At 40.0% G+C, this 22,540-nt stretch overlaps 1 long non-coding RNA gene across 1 annotated transcript in view; it reads left to right on the top strand.

Moving 5' to 3' along the window:
* Positions 1-2,705, top strand: part of LOC308689398 — a 31,030-nt gene extending 28,325 nt beyond the window's left edge. Inside the window, exon 3 of the long non-coding RNA XR_014029999.1 lies at positions 1,839-2,705. This is a non-coding gene — a long non-coding RNA (uncharacterized lncRNA). The remainder of the gene's footprint in view (positions 1-1,838) is intronic.
* The last annotated feature ends 19,835 nt before the right edge of the window (positions 2,706-22,540 follow it).

Below are 22,540 nucleotides of genomic sequence, written 5' to 3'. Positions count from 1 at the left end.
TTGTAGGTATTTGCGATTACCATTGTTGGTATGATTATATAATATATATAATTTTTTTTCATGTAAACATGTTTAAATAATGATTGAAATGACTTTATGGGAAAAAAATCTATTTATTTTTGCCAAATATATTTTGCATTAAATTGATCTAAACTGAGTAAAACTGTCCCTTATTTTTACTACGATATATTTTGTTCATTCTTATAATGCAAAATTGAATTTTCAGGATCTTATCTCTAGTCTTTAATGTCATATGTTTTAGAATTAATTTTAATATGCTGATTTACTGCTCAAATGTTTTTATCACTAACAGCGCCACCTATGGGTCATGAGATATGGAAAATGGCTGTTTTGGCCAAAAACTTTTGAACAGTGTCAGAAAATCATGAAATTTGGTATCTATGGATTCCTTGGGTCATGCTGAATCCGTGGATACTGATTTTGCCAGGATTGGAAGAACCACTTGTCCGCCATTTTGATTTTTGTCATAAATTGCAATATCTTATAAAGCATTTGACATATCGGCACCAAAATTGGTAAGGATCATCATTAGCATGGCCTGAAGGTACCTGAGAACTTTGAACACAGTGCCACCTAGTGTTCCAGAGATATAAGATATTTTGCAAAAACGCTTATAACTCTTGAAAACATTGTTCAAATTTTGATTTCTTTGCTTCATTATTTTCCTTGGCTTATGCCGATTCGGTCGAAATCTCATTTGTCATTTTCCAACAATGTGACTGTCCACCATATTGGAACAAATGAAAAACAGTTTTTTCGCTACTCCTCCTTCAAATTTTGCTCAATTTTGTCCAAACATGTGCTCAAATGATCTTTGGACTTAGCCGCATAGAAATGACTGAACAGAATTTTTTGCTATACTGGAAAAAAAAAAGTTATGATGTCGCAAACTTAATGAGGTCGACCCATAATTGGTTTAGAGGCTGTAACTTGGGAACAGATTGTCACAAAATCATAAAATTGGTGTCTATCGATTCCTTGCGTCATGTCGAATCCGAGGATATCTTTTTTGCCAGGATTGGATATACCAGATCATAAGCTACATTAGCATTAAGATAGCTTAGCATGCTAATCTGGTTAACTTGCTTTTGTGTGCTCATTCTTACACTGAAGCTCTCCTCTGCAGTTAATGATTGTACGTCCTCTGAGTGGTGCAATCTGCTAAACCATGTATCTAGAATCCTGAACCATTCTGGTCGTGGGTTCGAGTCCCATGTGGGATGACTTTAAAGTTGTGTATAAAGTTGTCATTTAAATTCCTTCCGGCTCTGCACTGCTGTTGGTGCTTAAATGCTCGCTGTGCTATATTTAATTTCTGCTGTTTTTGTTCTTGCGGCTCTGCACTGCTGTTGGTGCTTAAATGCTTGCTGCCCTGCTGTGCTTCATGTACATTTACATGTATATTCAATTTCTGCTCTTTTTGTTCTTCTGGCTCCGCACTGCTGTTGGTGCTTAAATGCTTGCTGTGCTGCTGTAATTGATGTGCGTACAGAACTTGCTGTGCTTGATGTACATTAAATTTCTGATGTTTTGCTCTTCTGGCTCCGCATTGCGCTACAGCGGCTGTTGCTTGCTCTGCCTTGCAGGGCTTGGCCCCGTATTGCTGCTTGCAGCTATATTTATAATTATTATTATTATTAGGTTCAGATATAACAGGTTATTAGGTTCCGATATAGCCGGTTACACCTTTGTTAGTTGTTTAGTGGATATAGGATTCAGCAAACGTGTTGTAGGATTTGATGTTTTACATGTTTAAATGTGTTCATGTCTCTGTGCCATTAAACTGGTATTAACTTGATTTGTTTCTTTTACCCTAGACCTGATGGAGCTGAAACAGGAGAGCCAAGAACTGAATGAGAAGCCGTTCATAGCCCCTCAGTGTGGAAAGGGGTTTACAAAGAAAAAAAACCTTGATGTTCACTTGAGTGTTCACACTGGAGAGAAGCTTCACACCTGCCGACATTGTGGAAAGAGATTCACACTACAAGCAAATCTTACGACTCACATGAGAATTCACACCGGAGAGAAACCCTTCATATGCCCTCAGTGTGGAAAGAGTTTCAGATATAATGAAAGCTTTAATCATCACATGAAGATTCACTCAGGAGGGAACTGTTTTACATGTAATCAGTGTGAAAGGAGTTTCTCAGACATGAATCAACTTAAGAATCATGTAAAAATTCACACTGTAATGAAGCCTTACATATGCCATCAGTGTGGAAAGAGTTTCAAACACAGAGCAAACCTTGAGGATCACATGAGAATTCACACCGGAGAAAAGCCTTTCACTTGTCCTCAGTGTGGAAAGAGCTTCACGGTTAGGGGAAGCCTTAGGCTTCACATAAGGGTTCACACTGGAGAGAAGCCTTACACCTGTCCTCAGTGTGGAAAGAGCTTCAGGGTTAAAGGAAGCCTTAGAAGTCACTTGAGAGTTCACACTGGAGAGAAGCCTTACAAGTGTCTTCAGTGTGAGAAGAGTTTCAAATCTCACTCAGACCTAAAACGGCATTTGCAAACTCATTCAGAAAAGAAAATGTTGTTTCCCTCAGTGTGACAAGGTTTAGAAAAAGGAGAAATTTCAAGAATCATCTGCGCATTCACTCTGGAGAAAGATGATTCAGTTGAGATCCTTCTAATAAAAACATCATACTTACAAATACATAAATAAAAATACATAGTCATGTAAATGTGAGACCCTGTTTGTGTTCTTTGTTAAAGAGTACGGCAATAGCTGTTAACCTTCATTACAACTTCTTTTATTTGTATTATTATTTGTTATTTATATTCTTCATCTCTTTATGCTTTCCCTTGAGGCTTTTTCTTTTCTTTTTGTGGTTGAGGTAGACGACCTTTAATTTAGACTGTGTGGGGGCGTTACGTCATTCAGTTGTAATCAAAGTAATTAAAGGTGTGGTTGAGTATGATTAGGCCTGTCATGATAACATATTTTGCTGGACGATAAATTGTCCAAGAAATTATTGCGATAAACGATAATATTGTCGTTCTGAGACCATTTTCATCTAAAATAATGATAATGGCATAATAATGCAGGTACAACTTTTCAAAGATCTATAAACTTTTATTTCTAAAGAATATTAAACATTGAAAGCGGAAAACATTTTAAATATTCACAAAAAATGAACAAAACAACCAAAAACAATAAAAGCAATGGACTCTCAGTGTCTGTTAACAAAAAAAAAATAACTTGAATAAATACCAAATACAATAAAAAAAAATGGATGTAAACAAAATAGTGAATAAATAGTGATACATTCCATAACAGGCAAAACTGCTTGTTAGGACCTTTGTAAACAAATAAAAAAGCCTCATAAGGCCATATCACACCATTTTGCACTGTCCTCCTGTTACTTTGTCGACTAAACGCTCGAGTGTACTGTTGGGAAGACGGAGACGCACTTTATTGCGTGTTTGCTACGTACTAAAAATACTTGGTTAGGATTAGGGGTGAGGAGTGCGTGCGTATTACACGGCATAAAGTGCGTATCATAGGAAAACTATTTTTGGCGTATAAATGGCACGAGAAATAACATTCGTGGTATAAATACGCATTTTCATGAGATCGGGCTCGCTGTTGCATTTGGCTTTGAAACCAATTCCATCTTTTTCTTTTTTTTTTCCTCTCCAACTCACAACTAGCGTCTTCTCTCTCTCCCGGCAGTCGCCGCAAGCAGTCCCGCTTTCCCATACAAAGACCATGCAACTGACAAGAGGGTTCACTCCTCCTATACGCTAAGGAACCGAGAGTGGTCAGCCAGTCTCTTTGGTAGAGAGATGAGGAAAACAAACAAGCATGCAAATGGAATTATTGTGGCCGGAAAAATTATCGAGCTCATTTTTTTACGTGCGCTTAATTGATTTATTGACTCTCGCGACAGGCCTAAAGCCCCGTTCACACTACAAGCGACTTTATCGCTGCATGTCGCCAGTGGCTGGCGATGAAGTCGTTAGTGGGCGTTCTCACTTCTGGTTGCCTAGGTAATGTTTGTGAGTGACATTCACGGATGTTATGTGTTGTAGACAACAAAACTGTTTTCTTGCGCTACAAGCTAACATTTTGGAAGGTAAAAACTAAATATAAATGGGATAAAATGCATAATATTAAAGATGAATGAGAAACAGCGAGTGCCCTGTGCTATCGCGGCTATTTAACTGCAGAAAATGGGCAAATACTGGTCTTTCTGAGTTCACGAAACCATTCGGGCGAAACGAGTCAGCACGGCGAGTACCACTGTATTTACACAGAGACATATCATAAACTATTGGACAGTTTCTGACTGCTAAAATAAACTTCTCATTCATCTTGCCTCGGTCAGACGCTGCACTGAAGAGTGACGGATCACGTTTGCTCCACTGACTTCACTCCTATTGGTTGTCGCTTGCGAAAGTCGCTCTTTATTTGCATAAAGTTAAACATTTCTCAACTTTGTCGCGTCGCCAGACACGCCCCATCCAGTCGCCAACGGTCGCGACTGCGCGTGTCGCCGGAAGTCGCCTGCTCCCCATTGAAAATGAATGGTATCGCGTCGCTTGGTCGCGTGTAGTGTGAACGTACCTTAAGTATGATTTGACTTTTCTAACTTTAGTTAGTGTGTAATGTTGCTGTTTGAGCATTAACAACATCTGCAAAGTTACAACGCTCAAAGTTCAAAGCTAAAGGAGATATTTGCTTTTAAAGAAATAGTTTTTTAAGGACTACAACAAATGGCTGGTAGGGACTACACGACAATCCTGCTGGGTTAGTTACATCATCAGCCCTAAAATTTACATAAACCCCGCCCCGGGAACACGCAGTCCATGTTAAGAGTTGTTGTAGTTGAGCACATTTGTGAGTCAGCTCAAACTGTAGAATCCGTCTTTTCACATGCAGTAGAAAGTCACTCTGTGTGCATCTCCCAACAGTTCCTATACGAGTGATTTATAGATTAACATGACAGAATACGCTAATTGAAGATAGTTAACTCCACATAGGCAACATAAATTCAACATAACCAAATCAGAGACGTCCTGTTGCATTCTGCGGGTTGTCACTTCTTCTTGAGTCTCTCCATCTTTGTCTGACTCCGTTTAAACATAAAAGGCAGAGCAGTTTCTGTTATTTTAGCGTGTGTCTGCGAGAGGTAATCAGAGCTGCTAACACACTCAAACTCTTGAAGCTCCGCCCTCTGCGCCGGGAGCAGCAGCTCATTTGCATTTAAAGGGACAGGCACAAAACGGTGCGTATTTGCTAAACCTCAAAAAGTGACATCTTTAACATGCTATACTGTATAAACATATCTGTGGGGTATTTTGAGATAAAACTTCACACACACACACTCTGGGGACATCAGAGATTTATTTTACATCTTGTAAAAAAGGGCATTATACAACCCCTTTAAACCCCCATTGCAAATAATGTTTATTTGCAAAATGTACAGTCTTTCAGCTGTTTGCATTTAACAAATCAAACAAAAGTAATTGAAATACCTCAACACAACAAATGTTCAAGTGGTTTCACCAAATTCAACTGAAAATGCAACTTTTAATGGCTTTTCAGGCTCAAAATTATTTAGCCCCTTCATGGCAAGCATCTTTAGTACTTAGTAGAACACCCTTTTGCTGTTCTGACCTGCTGCAAGCGAGATGTATTACCAGCCCAGGTGAAAAATAATTCTATTAAAAAAAATATACTTTAGTAAATTGTACTAAGTGTATCTTCTACATTTTGTACTATTTTCATCAAATCCAAGTATAGTTGTGTATAAATTTTATGTATTAACTTCAACTTAACATCTATTTGACTACACTTCAAGTGTAAATAGTACACTAAAATGGAACAACTTTTTTTAAACTTCAAGCTCACTAAAATACACAGATTCATGAGCAATTAAGCACACTTCCAGTACAAATGCATTATATCGCCATTCTAACGGAACTTTAAAAGACACTTAAAAGTCATTGCAGCGCAAATAATAGTTGTGTTTAAGTACATTGTGTGCATTCTGCTATCATACTTAATTACTATAAACTATGTTAATTTAGTATGCCTCTGTAATATTTCAAGTGATCTACAAATGCACTTCCTAACTATACTTAGTGCTTTTAAAGTGTCCCACTATGACAATAATAATGTTTTTGAAGTGAAGTTCAATTACAACCTAAACATCATAGACACATACTTTCAGTGCAATGTTATTATAGTGTAAGGTAGAAACAAATTGTTTGAAGTATATTTCATCTGTACTTTTATCCCCATTTTGTTATTTACATTTTACATTTATTCATTTAGCAGACGCTTTTATCCAAAGCGACTTACAAATGAGAACAATAGAAGCAGTTAAACTAGCAGTAGGACAACAAAATGCAAGTGCTATGACCCTTCTCAGTATAATTCAACGCAATTTTTTTTTTTTTTTTTTGTTATAGAACAGAATAGAGTAGTAGAGAGAAAGTGTTAGTATTACTGGATCAAGTAGTAGTAGTAGTAGTAGAACTTTATTATTCAGCCTTAGCTGAAAATTGGTCTTTGTGCTGTCGAAAAAGAAGTGTCTTCAGCCGTTTCTTAAAAGTGGCTATGGCCGCTCTGGTTGAGTTCGGCAGATCATTCCACCAGCAGGGAACAGTCATGGTAAAGGTCCGAGAAAGAGATTTTGTGCCTCTTTGAGATGGCACCACAAGACGCCGTTCACTTGCAGAGCGCAAGTTCCTGGATGGCACATAAGTCTGAAGTAAAGAGTTAAAGTAAAAGGGAGCAGAACCACTGGATGTTCTGTAGGCAAACGTCAGTGACTTGAATTTGATGCGAGCGGCAACTGGCAACCAGTGCAATTTTGTGAGGAGAGGAGTGACATGTGCCCTTTTCGGCTCGTTAAAGACCACTCTAGCTGCGGCGTTCTGGATCAGTTGCAGAGGTTTGACTGTGCAAGCTGGAAGACCAGCCAGGAGAGAGTTACAATAGTCAAGTCTGGATAAAACAAGCGCTTGGACAAGGAGTTGAGTAGCATGTTCTGATAGGAAGGGTCTGATCCTCCTGATGTTGTACAAGGCAAATCTACATGACTGGGCAGTTCTTGCAATGTGGTCTGTCTTCGCAAGGTTTAGTTGAAGGTGGTGGTCCTTCATCCAGCCAGAAATGTCTGTCAGGCAGGCTGAGATACGATCAGCTACCGTCGGATCGTCGGGCTGGAATGAGAGGTAGAGTTGTGTGTCATCAGCGTAGCAGTGATAGGAAAAAACATGTTTTTGAATCACAGATCCTAGTGATGTCATGTAGATGGAGAAGAGAAGCGGTCCCAGCACTGAGCCCTGAGGCACTCCAGTAGCTAGATGTTGTGTCTTAGACACCTCACCCCTCCACGAAACCCTAAAGGACCTACCTGAGAGGTAAGACTTGAACCATTGGAGTGCGGTTCCCGAGATGCCCTTCGTCTTTAGGATTGACAGGAGGATCTGGTGGTTAACTGTGTCAAAGGCAGCAGACAGATCCAGCAGGATGAGAACTGAGGATTTGGAGGCTGCTCTTGCCAGTCTCAGAGCTTCAATTACTGAGAGCAGGGCAGTCTCAGTTGAGTGTCCGCTTTTGAAACCAGATTGATTGTTGTCCAAGAGGTTGTTCTGTGTAAGGAAGGAAGAGATCTGGTTGAAAACAACTCGCTCAAGTGTTTTCGCGACGAATGGAAGGAGAGATACTGGTCTGTAATTCTCCAGATGTGCTGGATTTAGAGTGGGTTTCTTAAGCAGTGGGGTCACACGAGCCTGCTTAAATGCTGTGGGAAAGGTACCAGTGTGAAGAGAGGTGTTTATGATGTGTGTGAGTGTGGGTACAACTGAGGATGAAATGGCTTGAAGTAGGTTAGTGGGAATAGGATCAAGCAGACAGGTGGTAGGGCGATTGGAAAGGAGGAGATTGGAGACTTCTGTCTCTGAGAGTAGAGAGAAGGAGGGTAGAGAGTGCGTGTTAGCTGGAAAAGTGTGTGTGTCAATTTGTGGATTGCTAAATTGGCCGCTGATGGAGGTTGTTTTATTTATAAAGAATGTAGCAAAATCGTCAGCTTTTAGTGTTGATGAAGGAGGAGGAGGAGGAGGGTTGAGAAGAGAGGAGAAGGTTTTGAAAAGCATGCGAGAGTCTGAAGAATTGTTAATTTTGTTGTGATAGTAAGTCATTTTAGCAGTAGAGATATTATCAGAGAAGGAAGAGAGGAGGGACTGATAAAGACCAAGATCAGTAGGATCTTTTGATTTGCGCCACTTCCTCTCTGCACCCCTAAGTTTCGAACGATGTTCCCGGAGAACATCAGATAACCAGGGGGCAGAGGGTGTGGCGCGGGCTGGCCTGGAGGAAAGGGGGCAGAAGATGTCCAAGCAGGATGTTAAAGTGGAGAAAAGATTATCAGTTGCACTGTTAGTATCTAGTGTTGAAAGCTGATCAGGTGGAGGAAGTGTGGATGAGACCAGAGAGGATAGACGAGAGGGTGAGAGTGAGCGTAGGTTTCGCCGAAAAGTGACCTGTGGAGGGGTGTGTGTTGTGTTCCGTGGCAGGTTGATGTTGAGAGTGAGGAGGAAGTGATCTGAGGTGTGTAGTGGAGTGACCAGTGTATGGTCAGTGGAGCAGTAGCGTGTGTAGATAAGGTCCAATTTATTACCTGATCTGTGAGTAGTCGCAGTAGATACTCGCTTGAGGTCAAATGAGGCAAGCAGCCTGAGGTTTTTCTAGGTGGATGTTGAAGTCTCCAAGAACAACGAGAGGAGTACCATCCTCAGGGAAGGACGAGAGTAGCACATCAAGCTCTTCCAAGAAACTGCCGAGCTGCCCTGGGGGACGATATACAACTACAAAATGGATATTAATAGGGCTAGTGATAGTAATTGAATGTGATTCAAATGAGCTGTTGTCACACAGAGTTAGTAAATGATCAAATTTCCAATCGTTTGAGATGAGCAGACCAGTACCACCACCCCTTCCAGTCAGGCGAGGGGTGTGTGAGAGAGTGAATTTAGTGGAGAGGGCAGCCTGGCGCAGTGGATAAGACACATGCCTTTGGTGTGAGAGACCTGGGTTCGAATCCACTGTGAGACACCAATGTGTCCCTGAGCAAGACACTTAACCCCTAGTTGCTCCAGAGGCGTGCGACCTCTGACATATATAGCAATTGTAAGTCGCTTTGGATAAAAGCGTCAGCTAAATGAATAAATGTAAATGTAGAAATAGATGTAATGAAATCGGCTTTGTTTACAGCGGACTGGCAATTCCAGAGACCAATAGGAAAAGAGAATATAGTACTAGAAGACACCGGAAAAGTACGCAGGTTGTTAGGATTGGACTGCCTCTGACGTGTGACATTTGATTTACGTGTGTTAGTAATAGTAGGGATTTGAAAACACATAGTGTAAGGTCACAAACAAATAGATCAGATGAAAAAGTTGTGTAGACGAGAAAGTAAAGGAATAAACAGGAAAAATTAATACTCAAGTGCCTTGTCAGTGTCCTTGCTCGGTGGAGTCGCACAGGTAGAGTCGTTGGTCTTTACACTCTTCGGTCTTCACACGATGAGGGCTTCACACGAGGGCTGCCGCGGTGCACTAACCAATTTTATACACACCTAATACCTCTTTATTGAATACAGCAGGTCCCGCCCTCCTGTTTAGTCAAGCGAAACTAACAAGTCACGACGCACAAACAAAGTCACACGTGCGTTTTTACCACAGTAAAAACACGGTAAACAAGACACACTTCCTAGCAACACAGCCGCGCTAAAATCTACTGGGAAAAGGAAACACTCACAGACTGCTGATCTCTCCTGTTGTTCGACTGCTTCTTCAGTCATTCATAACTATGACATTACCTATAATTGCGTTGTTTTTTTCTGGCTCAAGCTACTCCTTCAGCTCGCCTTTTTTCCTTTCCCTGTGAGGGTTGCCTTGGCCAAAGTTTCCCTGCCAAACACCAATGTGGCCAGTTCCTGTGTGAAGAGGGACATCCTCCTCCCACTCAGCCTCTAATAGAGGCGTTTTGGGACTTGCACTAATGAGTTGCCCAAGGACACTTGTGAAAACACACAAGCAGATTAAGACAAAAGGTAAATTACAAACACTTCTCTATAGGGCAGGTTGGCACGTGTCTTGGCTTCAAGTGTTTTAACACAAACAGTACCTCCACAATATTTTTTTTTTTTGTGTATGCTTATTGCACCCAATCATAACAAAGACATAACAAGGATTGGTTTAAGGTCCTACAGTCATACCATGTCTTCTTCACTGCCAGTGTGACTGCCGGTGTGCGGTGATTCGCTTTGGCTGGAAATCATGGAAGACAAAGGTGAATCTTCCATTTTGTTTAGGACTGTTTTGAGTGAATACACCAGTCCTGGCAGCTCTAAAATAAGGACATAGTATAAAAAGGGTCAGTATCACATTATGACACAAAGAATAAGTATCACATTATAAAATAGCACCTATATAAATGTCATTTTTGCGGTCCTTCACGCAAACTCTGACGCAGGCGTACGCACAAAAACAGGTGAAATGAGAAATGGCGACACCGTCGGCAGATGGAAGAAACACCTGAAAGTGTGTGAAACTGTAGACCGTTGTGTAAAAGAAATGGCAATACTGCCTCTCATAAATAAACATTTTTGTGCATACGCCTGCGTCAGAGTTTATACTTGTGCGCTGGTGTGTGCATCGAGCCAGCATGTGTGTGTGTAAGTGGCCTGGGGCCTCATTTATAAAACGTATGATTTGCGTCAGAAGTGGCGTACGGATGAAATACAGGACGTGCGTACGCACAGAAATATTCGGATTTATAAAACCGTGCGCACACACATCCTACGCAGTTTTCCCTTAATAACTCACAATCAATTCTAAATTGTAGCGCAGCTTTTGCGGCTTCTTGTCATGCCCATAGTTGCCAATAAATAGTCCGTGAAACGCCCACAAGTTAATATTCATCGATTGCGAAATCATGGCAAACACAGAGAGGAAAACCAAGAAGCGTAACTTCACTCACGCGCAACCGTGAAGCGCATGATCCGCCATGTAACGGAGAGCAGGTCATGAAGTCTGCTGATTAAATTAATGCAGTCTAATATGCAACAACCTCTATCTTGCACCGACTGAAGCCATTCAAACATTCCAATCAACAAACAGACTTTGTTCCTCTGGAACTGTCTACAAGCAACAAATGGTCATTTTGGCTCACATGATCGGAATCTTCTTCTGATTAGTCTGGGTCCTAATCAACTTCTTGAAAACCCCATGTACAACACCTCTATTGTCTTAAGATTCGGCCACGTAGACCTAATGGCGCCTCGAATTCAGATAGATCATCACTGCCTAGCGGCAGGCACAGATCCCCCACTACTAAGTCAATAAGAAGCCTTTTGTTTATTACCCGGCAAGCATTCGTTGACCAATAAGAGCAATCTCAGAGAACCCTCCCGGGGATTTGCTCTGGACATTTATTTACATTTAACCCTGATTTACACTTCAGAAAACAACAAGACTTTGTTGACCAGATGTGCTGACTGCTAATCTCATTAAAACACCCCGTGAACTCTTCAACTTGCATTAACTCTCCATACGGAGCACACACACACAGAGACTCATCGTATTCAAACCACGTGTAATCAAAAATCAATTTGTAAAGGTTTAAAATGTATTTTCTTGAAGTGTGCATGCTCCCTTGTCCCAAATATTATGCTTATATAGCTTTATTCGTTTGTAATCAATTTGATGTGATTGTAATCGCAAGAAATCATAACTCCGTGTGTAATTCGACCAGAAAAGTGTCATTCTTGGTACCGTTTTGTTCCAAAAATTCCAATCGTTACGAATCTGTGACACAAAATAGCAGAAAATGTGTTATTTGACTAAATATCCGCAGTATTGATGATAAGAACGGAGTTATAATTCCACTAGCTAGTAATAAAGGGCGTATACACCTCGCAACGTCAGAAGGTTGGGACAATACGTTGTTAAAGACGATTGGCTAGCATACACCAGAGGGCGTGAAGCTTGGCTCCTTCAAAATCTCGCGCATCTCTCACAAACACTGCACTCAGTCAGCGAGAGAAAGACGCCATGCCTTCCTTCCTTCCTTGGAAGCTTCGCTTCGCTTTTATTTTCGTTTTATGTTCAAGTTTTACTTTCTTAAAACTACTTTACTTCAGTTGATAGTCTTCTTCAACCAATCCACGGAATCAACTCAAAGCTAAAGATCAACTTTGCTGCGTTTCCGCTCGTCTCAAGTCGCCATAGCAACCAGACGCACCCACGTGACTTTTGCTCAACACAGAGACGGACACCCACACAAAGGAGGGCCAGCTTCAACACGTAACGTAGAATTCAAATTTGCAATCTGAAAGAAATACTGTTAACGTTGTCTAAGAATTACTAGAGCTGTTGGGACTTCGTTAGTTGATGACTACACTGTTTCCTGCCTTAACTTTAACTTTGCTCTAAGTACACACACTCTCTTCCACACACACACACACGATCTTACACACACACATAGGCTGGGTTCCGAAACCAAACACACGTGCTAGAGGCGCGCTTGTACACATACACTCTCACCTCATCTTACAAATCTCACACACTCCTTGATTCATTCATTCTCACTATTATTTTGCTCTCGCTGATTCTCTCTCTCTCTCTCCCAATTCTCTCTCTTTTCCTTCTCTCTCCACCTTTTATTTTTATCTTGTTGTATTTCGTGTTACGATCGTTATATTGTTGTTTTGTTATGCATATTTACCCCTGCGTGATTTAAAGTATTATATGTAACCGTTAGCTTGTTTGAATAAACTTTGTTAAATCATTTGAATTGAGCTTGCCTGTTTGTTTCAATTCTGAGTCAATGGAAATGCAGATTTTTACCTCATAAACTCTACCATTATTTTACTATTAAAAGAAATCTAGAGTTGTCTAAAACACGGATATAATTATCTTCTTGGTGGCCACAAGAAGAGTGTTGTCTATTGGTGTTAAGGACGCTAGATTTTCATTCAGACCTTATACATTCTGTTCGCTGGACGTACAGTTTGTATAATAAATGAACTTTATTTAAACTTCTACCTCAATTCACCAAAATTGAACTTAATCTACCCGTTTATAACAGTGGTTATTACGAGAAATCATGTAACCACTGATATAAGCCGAGGTGTAGACCTATTCTCTATTTTTGAATAATTTAATTTATGTAAGAAACGCATATTCCCATTGATGAATATGACCATTGCTTTGAGCTAATTAATTCCCTAACATAAAGTCAGTGTTGTTACAGCCATTGTGCGTCATTACGCATTGTGATGGCATCATGGCATTTTATTACCATCCATTTGATTGCATCTGACAAGCTACAGATGTGTTATGAGGATGAATTGCATAACATGCCAATATTATTGCAGAACATATTTCACCTTTCTTTTTGCAGATATGTGTTAATTTGCATTTCTGTTGTAGTGTTCGTTTGATTTTGTTTGTTTTACACTGCAGATCGATCAAACGGGTGTTCGTGTAGGCTGTTAAATGTAAGACTTGCTTTGTGAAGTCTTCATGTTATTTATGAGAGGCAGGATTGCCATTTCTTTTACACAACGGTCTAGTTTCATCACACACTTTAACGTGTTTCTTCCATCTGCCGACGGTGTCGCCATTTCTCATTTCACCCATTTTTGTTCCTGCGTCAGAGTTGCGTGAAGGACCGCACATTAAAAATTGCGGGTTTGTTCAGGACACCCCCGTCTGTTACTTTCACGTCCCCTTTTGGTATCGGCTCAGCTCGCTTGGAACCTCGACTGAGGTGGTACTAAAAAAAATGACCTGTTAGCAGGTACCAGGTACTTTTTTTTGTAATGAAAAACCAAAAAAGGCGAGTAGAGTCGAGGCGAGTCGAGCAGGTACCATGTAATGGAAAAGCGCCAGAAGCACGTTATCTCATTCTAATGTAACTGCCTCATATTAATCAATCATCTTATTAATGCATAATGCGTTGAAATTATATTTCAACGTATCATGACAAGCCTAACGTTACATCACCTTCCACCATTTTCTTAGGTTAGCAATCTGGCATTAGCTAACATTGCTGGCTAGCATATTTCAACCCATAGACTGTATTTATAGAACTATATATACAGTCTATGTTTCAAGCACTTCATCATCAGTACCGTTAAATTACATGACAGTAGTCAGTTAGTTAATGTTACAAAGAGTATTCAGAATATTTCCAATGTTTTAGAACTTGCCCGCCATGAACAGCAGTTTGGCTGCAACCGGCTTCGGATCTTGCCTGCGTTTAGTTGGCAAAATCACCTCTATCCAGCCTTCCTGGGACTGGAGGTCTTCCTTGCAGGTGACTGTAATACCAGCATTTATATATGCATCCTGTATAATAGATGTACTATCTGCAATAACGGACCCGTCTACAAAATAAAACAGCCCATATATTGTGCTAAATTTACCCTGTTACTGCCTGAGTATCAGCGATGAATTTCAAACATTAACCGTTACTATTTGGTAGGGCTTGCATAGACTGGTCGAGTAGTCGATAGATCGACTACTTCAACCACTAGTCGACGCTGTCGGAAACAATCGACTACTCGAGCGTCCATTAACCATAAATGAATTAAAAATTGCGAACGTCACCAACAGACACCACGCGTCAGATGTGTGGAAGTATTTCATCAAGGATGGCAAAAATATTGTAATTGGCCAACTCTGCAAGAGGCCGTTCACTTATTGCGTCTAAAAACGCTAGGAAAGCACGCTATGCAACCAAACTGCGCTCTCCATGATGACGACGAAGAAGTTATCATTCAGCAAAGCAAGGATTCATTTATTTCTAGCCCTTGCATTAGCTTTACTACTAGATCTATTTCTGGAGATGAGAAGGAAAAACCCGCCTGGAAAAACTAGCGCACCATGTTTCTTTCAGTATGAGCGCGCTCACCGCACTCCTACATTTGAAATAACGACCTTGAGCGCGGAAAAGACGCGATATGTGAATGGCCCCTAGAAGCAGACGTCTGAAATGAAAGGCAAGAACGGCTATTTATTTGGCTTTAGACTGTTACATGAAAATTTAAAAATAAAATATGTCATAATTATGTTTTGAGAGTTTACTTATGTAATTGTTGCATTAGGCTATGAATTAATAAATGTTTATTGATAAGATCTAGCTATTTCATTTACAGTAGCATGAACGACGAGTAGTCGAATAACGAGTAGTCGAATATTGTTTTGATAAGAAATCGACTAGCAGAAATCAGTAGTCGTGCAACCCCTACTATTTGGCTACGTTGTAGCTGTGTAGCTAATTGCCGCCCAAACTTCTACATAGTGATTGGATGTCGATGATGCTGCGCACACTGATTGGATGTGGGATCCAACTGGTGGGTAGGTCCAATTCCTGGGTCCATTCGTAGCCATCTACTGCTTAGTCTTGATTTTTGAATCTTGATCTGTTGCAGTGCTCAACAATAGTTTTTCAAATATGCCACCTGTACAATCAAAGTACAAGTCCTACTTATTGGTCACTAATAAAAAAATACCAAGGACAACAGAATACAGACACAGGAAGGTAATTATACCTTCCAATTTTAAATTGTTATGTTTTTCTTGTTGTTCTTCTTCTTCTTCTTATAATTATGGTAGTAGTCGGCCTACTACTTCTACAATAATACTAATAAATATAGCTGCAAGCAGCAATTAACGGGGTTCAAGCATTTAAGGGTGTACTCACACTAGGCACGGTTGCCATGAACCGGGCCCGAGTACGATTGTCCCCCCTCCCCACTCCCCACTCCCCCTTTGGCCTGCACTCACATAGGGTTTCAGCATTCGTGCCGGAGCACGCTTACGTCATTATGGTGCAACGGTTTCGGGATAAACAGAAAGAGTGGCGCTCTCACTGAACACAATGGAGTCCATCGCTCTGTTTACTTTGTGGATAATTTTGAGTCGTTTGGTCCACGGTGGTCCACAGCCCTCTCACAGCCTGTTGTTAAACAGATCTATCGCCTTTGTGGCACGAAAATTTTCACGTAATCGTGTTGCTCGTATGAGGAGGTTTCGCATTGCACCTCTGCCGTAGACCAAAGCGACCCTTTCCCCGCCAATGTTGGTTTTGGAGCGTCGCAAAACCGTGACGTCGCGCGTCCTGTTCCGTGCTCCAGCACAGTTAGCGCTCACACTGCATGCGAACCGCGCCCGAGTCCAACTGAACCGTGCTCTGGCCCACCTCTTCCAAGCGGGCCAGGGCCGGCTAATCGAGCCGCGCCCGGGCACGGTTCGGAGCACTCACACTAGTCAAACGAACCGCGCTTTGGTGGTCAAACGCACTCGGGCACGGTTCAAACTGGCTAGTGTGAGTACACCCTAAGACCGTCATGCCAGCTATGCTGTTGGGCTATAGGTTGAACCGAAATGTAGGCCTGAAACCATACAATATCCATGATGGAGAATGCGCAAATTATATAAATCTATTGTACCAGTACACCCTAATTCTTTGAAAAAAATGTATGGTTTTAAACATTTGTTTATCAGCCAAGGCTGGATAATGATAAAGATTAGATTAAAAAGATGTATTGTCCCTCTTGTAGACAACAGTGGTATTTAAGGCTTCATCTTCAGTTTAAATGTTTTAAAGAATGTACTGTGAGCCCTCTGAGCATCAGAAATCCTTGAAACCTGGCACGTTTCTTCAAAATCAGTTGTCCTTCATATCTACACAGTTTTGTGAAGTTTCTACTTTGCGCACACAATATATAGACATATTACTCACAATGGCCCATACCAGAAATATATAAAAAAATGTATCTGCTAAACGGTTTCTTCGATCGAAATTCTTTTGACAACTTTTTGTCACGAGGGTCGCTAGATGATGCATGTGAGTTTCGAGCAATTCGGACAAATGGCCTATGAGGAGTTTGAAAAAGTAGAGTTTTCAAATAATCACAAATATTTAACAAATTATTTGATTGACAGTAGTGGTTCTTGAGGCAAAGTTGTTCAGTATGAGGAGATCTATCAAATGATATGCATATTGTGTGGATGTGAGAAACACCACGTGATTACAGAGCCATAAAACTCGTTAGCGCCATCTAGTGGCCGATTTCTTTCAAAATTCTGACAGACCTCTAGGGCCATGAGTTGAACATGCCCACCATGTTTTTTTCCGAACCACCTTCGTTAACCTTGTCTAATAAGTGCTCAAACTTCACTGGCTAATGGCGGCCATGTTTTTCGAGATACGCCAATGTCCTCATAGAATGGCATGGCACCCTGGACAAAGACACTGCATGCCCATTTTCAAGTCAATCGGACTAACGCTAGCTTAGTTATAAGCAGTTTTATGCCATTTTCGTTTTATAGCACCACCAAGTGGTGAATCGCTGCAGATTTTTTTGTGTGACCACAAAATGAGCTCGTACATGAGTATAACAAGTTTGGCGAAAATATCTCAATGCTTTCAAGAGTTATAGCCATTTTAGTGAAAGTGGCGCCGCCTACTTATAACGTTTTGGCGTCCCATGGCGACCGTGAATCGTCGATCGTAATTCTTTTGACAACATTTTGCCATGAGGGTCCATAGATGATGCACGGACTATGAGGAGTACGATAAAGTAGATTTTTCAGAAAATACATTTTGTTTGTCTGGACTCAAGGATTCCAATGATATAAGACACTTGAGTCTACGATAAACGGTATAGGAGTTATGAGAGGTTTTTCGCATTGTTGATTGCTGTAGCGCCACCTATTGGCCAATCGGGGTCATATTTTGTGAGGTTCTCCCCAAATTGAGACCTACCACCTGGTCAGGTTTCAAGTCTCTAGGCCTTACGCTTTGTTCTGCCTGATGCGTTTTACGGCGTAATAATAATAATAATAATAATAAATATAGCTGCAAGCAGCAATTATCGGGTCCAAGCAGAATCAGATGAAAAGACATGCAAACATGTCTGAAAGTGTCAGACCAACTGCAACAATGAGCAATATAAGACATTTAAAGAGGATTTTAGGCGAAATGGCTGAAAAATCATTTAAACAGTAATTTAAAATATGATTTAATGGATTATCACTTTCGACCAATAAGTGGTGCAATTACAAAATTGATGTGATAAGGTCAGAGTAAGGTGACAATGACACATACAAAGTTTTGCATTGCAGAGAAAAAGATGGAATAGTCATTTTGGCATCATGCCTCAACTTTGCTGCTGCGGGATACGAAAACGGCTTTGTCTATCGGCACGAAATGCATAACATTTTGTTGGAGGTTTAACAAAATAATTTTTAAAAGTATGGTAAATAGCCTGCAATTTAGGCTAGAATGACTTGTATAGAGACGTAAATTATACTTAAATGATTTTAAGGCAACATATGAATTCGGTTAATGTGTTGAAATGGGTCATCTTCTGTAATAAAATGTATTATAAAATGGGCAGACATTTTCAGCTAAGTTTGTGCTGAGCAGCAAAGGAACAAATATTCTATTATTCCTCAGATCAGTGCTAATTGTGGATAACATTTTTCAAATCAATTTTGTTTTCAGAATTTCTTTAGTTGCCTGTTGTTGCAATATTCTTCTGGTGTTACTGGTCGGTGCTTCATTGGAAATAATTATAAAATCAGTTCATGTAATGTGCTGTATGAAATGTGATGAATTAAGTGTGAGTTACAAATATTCAAACCAGACATTATGTTTTGTAGGCTGCGGTGTTGAACAGTCAGTATGGCACTGCAAATGTCTTTATACTTTGTTAAAATATTGTCTCAATATACCTTTCAAGCTGAATTATTGGTGTTGCAAAGCATTACCTACAGTAGGCTACGACAATTGAGATACGCAATAGAGTACACTAAAATGGAGTCTGTTGATTATTTTTGTTTATTAACATGATATCATTTTTGTCAGTTTGCCAGTTTGTCAGTTGTCCAACGTCCTTGACTTGTAATGAAAATACCTCTTTGAATAGTTCCGGATCGTTGCAATCATGTTTTGTCTCCAAAACATCTTTATCTGCATGTTACAGCGATCTGTGGAAGCTTTGTTTATGTTAGGGAGTTCCTGGATTGTCACATGACATGGCTCTTCTTCATGTGTTGCATACATGGACTAAATGTGCGTAGGGCGCCCTCAGGCTGCTGGTATGGATTGAAAACACAGTACATCAAAGCCCTGAGAGACGTTGTTTGGTCAAGCGCTTTCATGTCGATCGGACATTAGGTTTTTTTTCTGAATGGGAGTGGCTAAAGCTCATAATTCATAATGTATCGACTATTAATACATTCTAACTGTCACTATAAGTTTCTCAGAAAAAAATAGTGGTCAAATATTGAAACTTTAGTCTTATATGTTTTTAATGATGTAGAGTTTGTCAAGGTAATTACTAGTGATCGACCGATGTATCGGTTTACCGATATTTTTCCCGATATTTAAGCATTTTCCCATAATCGGGTATCGGTTTTGTAATATCGTTTTGAGAATTCCGCCATTGCAGCCCGCGTCTGAGGAGATCAGTCAACAACAACTCTGTGCACAGGTAAAGTATATGTTCTACTTGCTTTGCTTTAATTATTCATCGTTATTTAACATAACAGACATGCAGAAATGAGATTTGAGACATAAATGCCTGATATAGTTTATTTATGCAATTGGTTCTAAAAAATTGAGACGAACTCATGGAGTCACGTAGCGTAATCCGTCATGTCCTGCCCCAATAAAGACGTAACTTTACATGAATTAAATAAAACAGACATGAATGAGAGCATGTTGAAAATAAAAGCGCTGAATTTATTTCTCTATCTGTTGTATTTGCTCACCATTAGTGTCGGAAAAAAAGTTCGTTCATATTGCGCCTGACAGGGTTGATGATCAGGAATGCTGAAGCACGGCCACTGAATGAAACTTTAGACAAGATTATCTCGTTTAAACACCCTAAATTATATTATCATTTACTACATAGCAATTATTTCGCTAATACAAATCTAAATAAATACCGCTGTGTGGAAATTAATTATTTATTATCCCCACGCGCGATCGCGGTTGAGTAGCCTAAGTTATAGTTCTGTGTAAATGCATATAAACAGCGCTTTGTCAGAAAGCATTTCATGATCTAGACCGACAAATCATTATTAATAATTAATAACATATTTGGAAAATGCAATGATGTATATGCTGTTTTGTTTGTTACTTTCCTGACAATGTTATATTCCAGCTAATATTATTCAGCAATTAATATTACCCAGCGAATTATTCCTCACTCTTTAAACCTATTAAACAGCACATAAACCTTCTAAAACTGTTTAAAATGAATTACATTTCTGCAAAGGTGATATGACTCCTCTGTCAATTATTTTCTCCATATGAAAACATTAGACTTTTAACATTTATTTTGCATATTGTTAACATTCTTGCTGCTGATGCTTATAAATTATATGTATAATTTAGATATAAATTATATATAAATGTTTTTATTGTAATTTGAAGATTTAATTTAACATGAAAGACTGCTAACACTTTCAACACTTTTGTTTTGTTTTGTAAGATGACTGAAAGGAGGAAAAAAATCAAAGTGAAGTATGGACTTACTTCACTCAGTCAATGGCAGGGGTGGCAGTTTGCAAAGAATGCCAATTGAACGTAAGCATTAGGTTCGGGTATCGAGAACCGGTTCCATTTTAGAACCGGTTCCAAAATGCCAAAAACCGGGGATTCGATAAGACACGCGTATTTCGATTCCGCTTATCGATTCCTTTACTTTGGTAATGCTCGCTCGCTCGCTCGCGTGGTGAATGGCAGTGAGCATTTGTTTACAGTTGTATTGTTCTGCCAGGTCCTGCCTGCCGCACCTCGCTCGCTCACGATGAATGGCAGTGAGCATTTGTTTACAGTTGTATTGATCTGCCAGGACCTGCCTGCCGCACATGCGCTGTACGTTATATTTACGATGGCAGAGCGCGGCAAACGTTCGAAAGTGTGGTTAAGCTTTTTAATAAAAGACGAAAATACAGCAAACTGTATCACATGCAAGAAAGACATTTCATGCAAGGGAGGAAGCACCTCCAATATGATGAAGCATTTGCTTCAACACGGGGTCAATCTGAAGCAATGCACCGCATTTGATTCGGTGCGATCTCTCAGCAGCAGTACAGGTTTCCACACACCAGATAAAGCTACTAGTAGCAGCAGCAATAGCAGTCTCTCACACTCAGGTACAAAACACAGATGAGCAGACATTCGTCTTCGAACTAGAGCCGCATAACTCTGGATAAAATGAGAACCAGTTTTGTTTAAAATTGTTCTTGTTGTGTTGTTTTGTTTTAAATAGAGATCATGAATAAATACATCAGACAATTAATGAGTCGAGTCTATTAAATGTATTTTTTTGAATTAATACTTGTTTGATACTCCATAAATACTTTTTTAGTTAATGGATGATTCACCATTTCTGAACGAATCTTTTGAATGAACGATTCAATGAAAAAATACATTTAACACTCACTTGCTGCCACCTATTGGTCTAATAATGTAATCAACACAATCTTTATTTGAAGAGACTCCATTCACTTTAGCCATGAAGGGGAAGATGAGCAAGGAGAGAGTGGATGAATGTCACAGGGCGGTGACAAGATTTGTGGTGAAGGGGTTACATCCTTTTGCTACAGTTGAGTCACCTTCATTTAGGTATGCAAATTCTTTCTTGATAAAGTTTTCACAGCAATATCAATGGATTTGATCCTTTGATATTTGCCTGTGTCTCAAAGCAAATCAGAAACAGAGCTAACAGAACATTATATACTACAGTAAACTATGATTAGGTAGGTGAAGCATTATATGTGTACATTTTTCTGTGCAGGGAGATGACAAAGGCCCTAAATCCCAAATACAACCCACCCTCCAGGGATAATCTGTCCAATCATTTGATACCAGCTTGGTACAACATAGAAAAAGAAAAAATTAAATCAGACCTGGAAAAGGTCAGCAGAATCGCAGTTACCAGTGATTGCTGGACAAGCATTTGCCAGGACCATTACATCACGGTGGGAAAGATGAATCAGAAAGTCCTTAAAACAAAAGCTGTCTACAAAGCACAAACAGGGGTAGTGGTAGCAGAAGAAATTGGGGATATTTTAGATGAGTTTGGGATAAGGAGCAAAGTTGCAGCTATAACAGTGGATAATGCATCCAACATGAATGTGGCAGTACAAAAGCTTGACCTCATTAAAATAGGCTGCTTTGCACACACACACTTAATCTTGGGGCCCAAAGTGTGTACACAATTACCTCAGTGGCAAAATGTACAGCAAAGATTCGGGACGTGATTGTCTGGATGAAGAGGTCAACGATGGCCAAAACCGTGCTCCGGGAGAAGCAACACATTCTGAGTAAGAATTATTACTCATCATCATTTAGTTAATTAATATTAGATATTATTGTGTATGTGTTAGTCGGATAGAGTTCTAAGAACTGTTTTTGTTGTAGATCTTCCCCAGCACTCTCTCCTTCTTGATGTCAGAACCCGCTGGA

The sequence above is a fragment of the Scardinius erythrophthalmus genome, assembly GCF_964197995.2.
Source record: "Scardinius erythrophthalmus genome assembly, chromosome: 4".
Taxonomy (NCBI): domain Eukaryota; kingdom Metazoa; phylum Chordata; class Actinopteri; order Cypriniformes; family Leuciscidae; genus Scardinius; species Scardinius erythrophthalmus.
The sequence above is the reverse complement of the archived record's forward strand: the minus strand, read 5'-3'. Positions and strand labels throughout refer to the sequence as shown.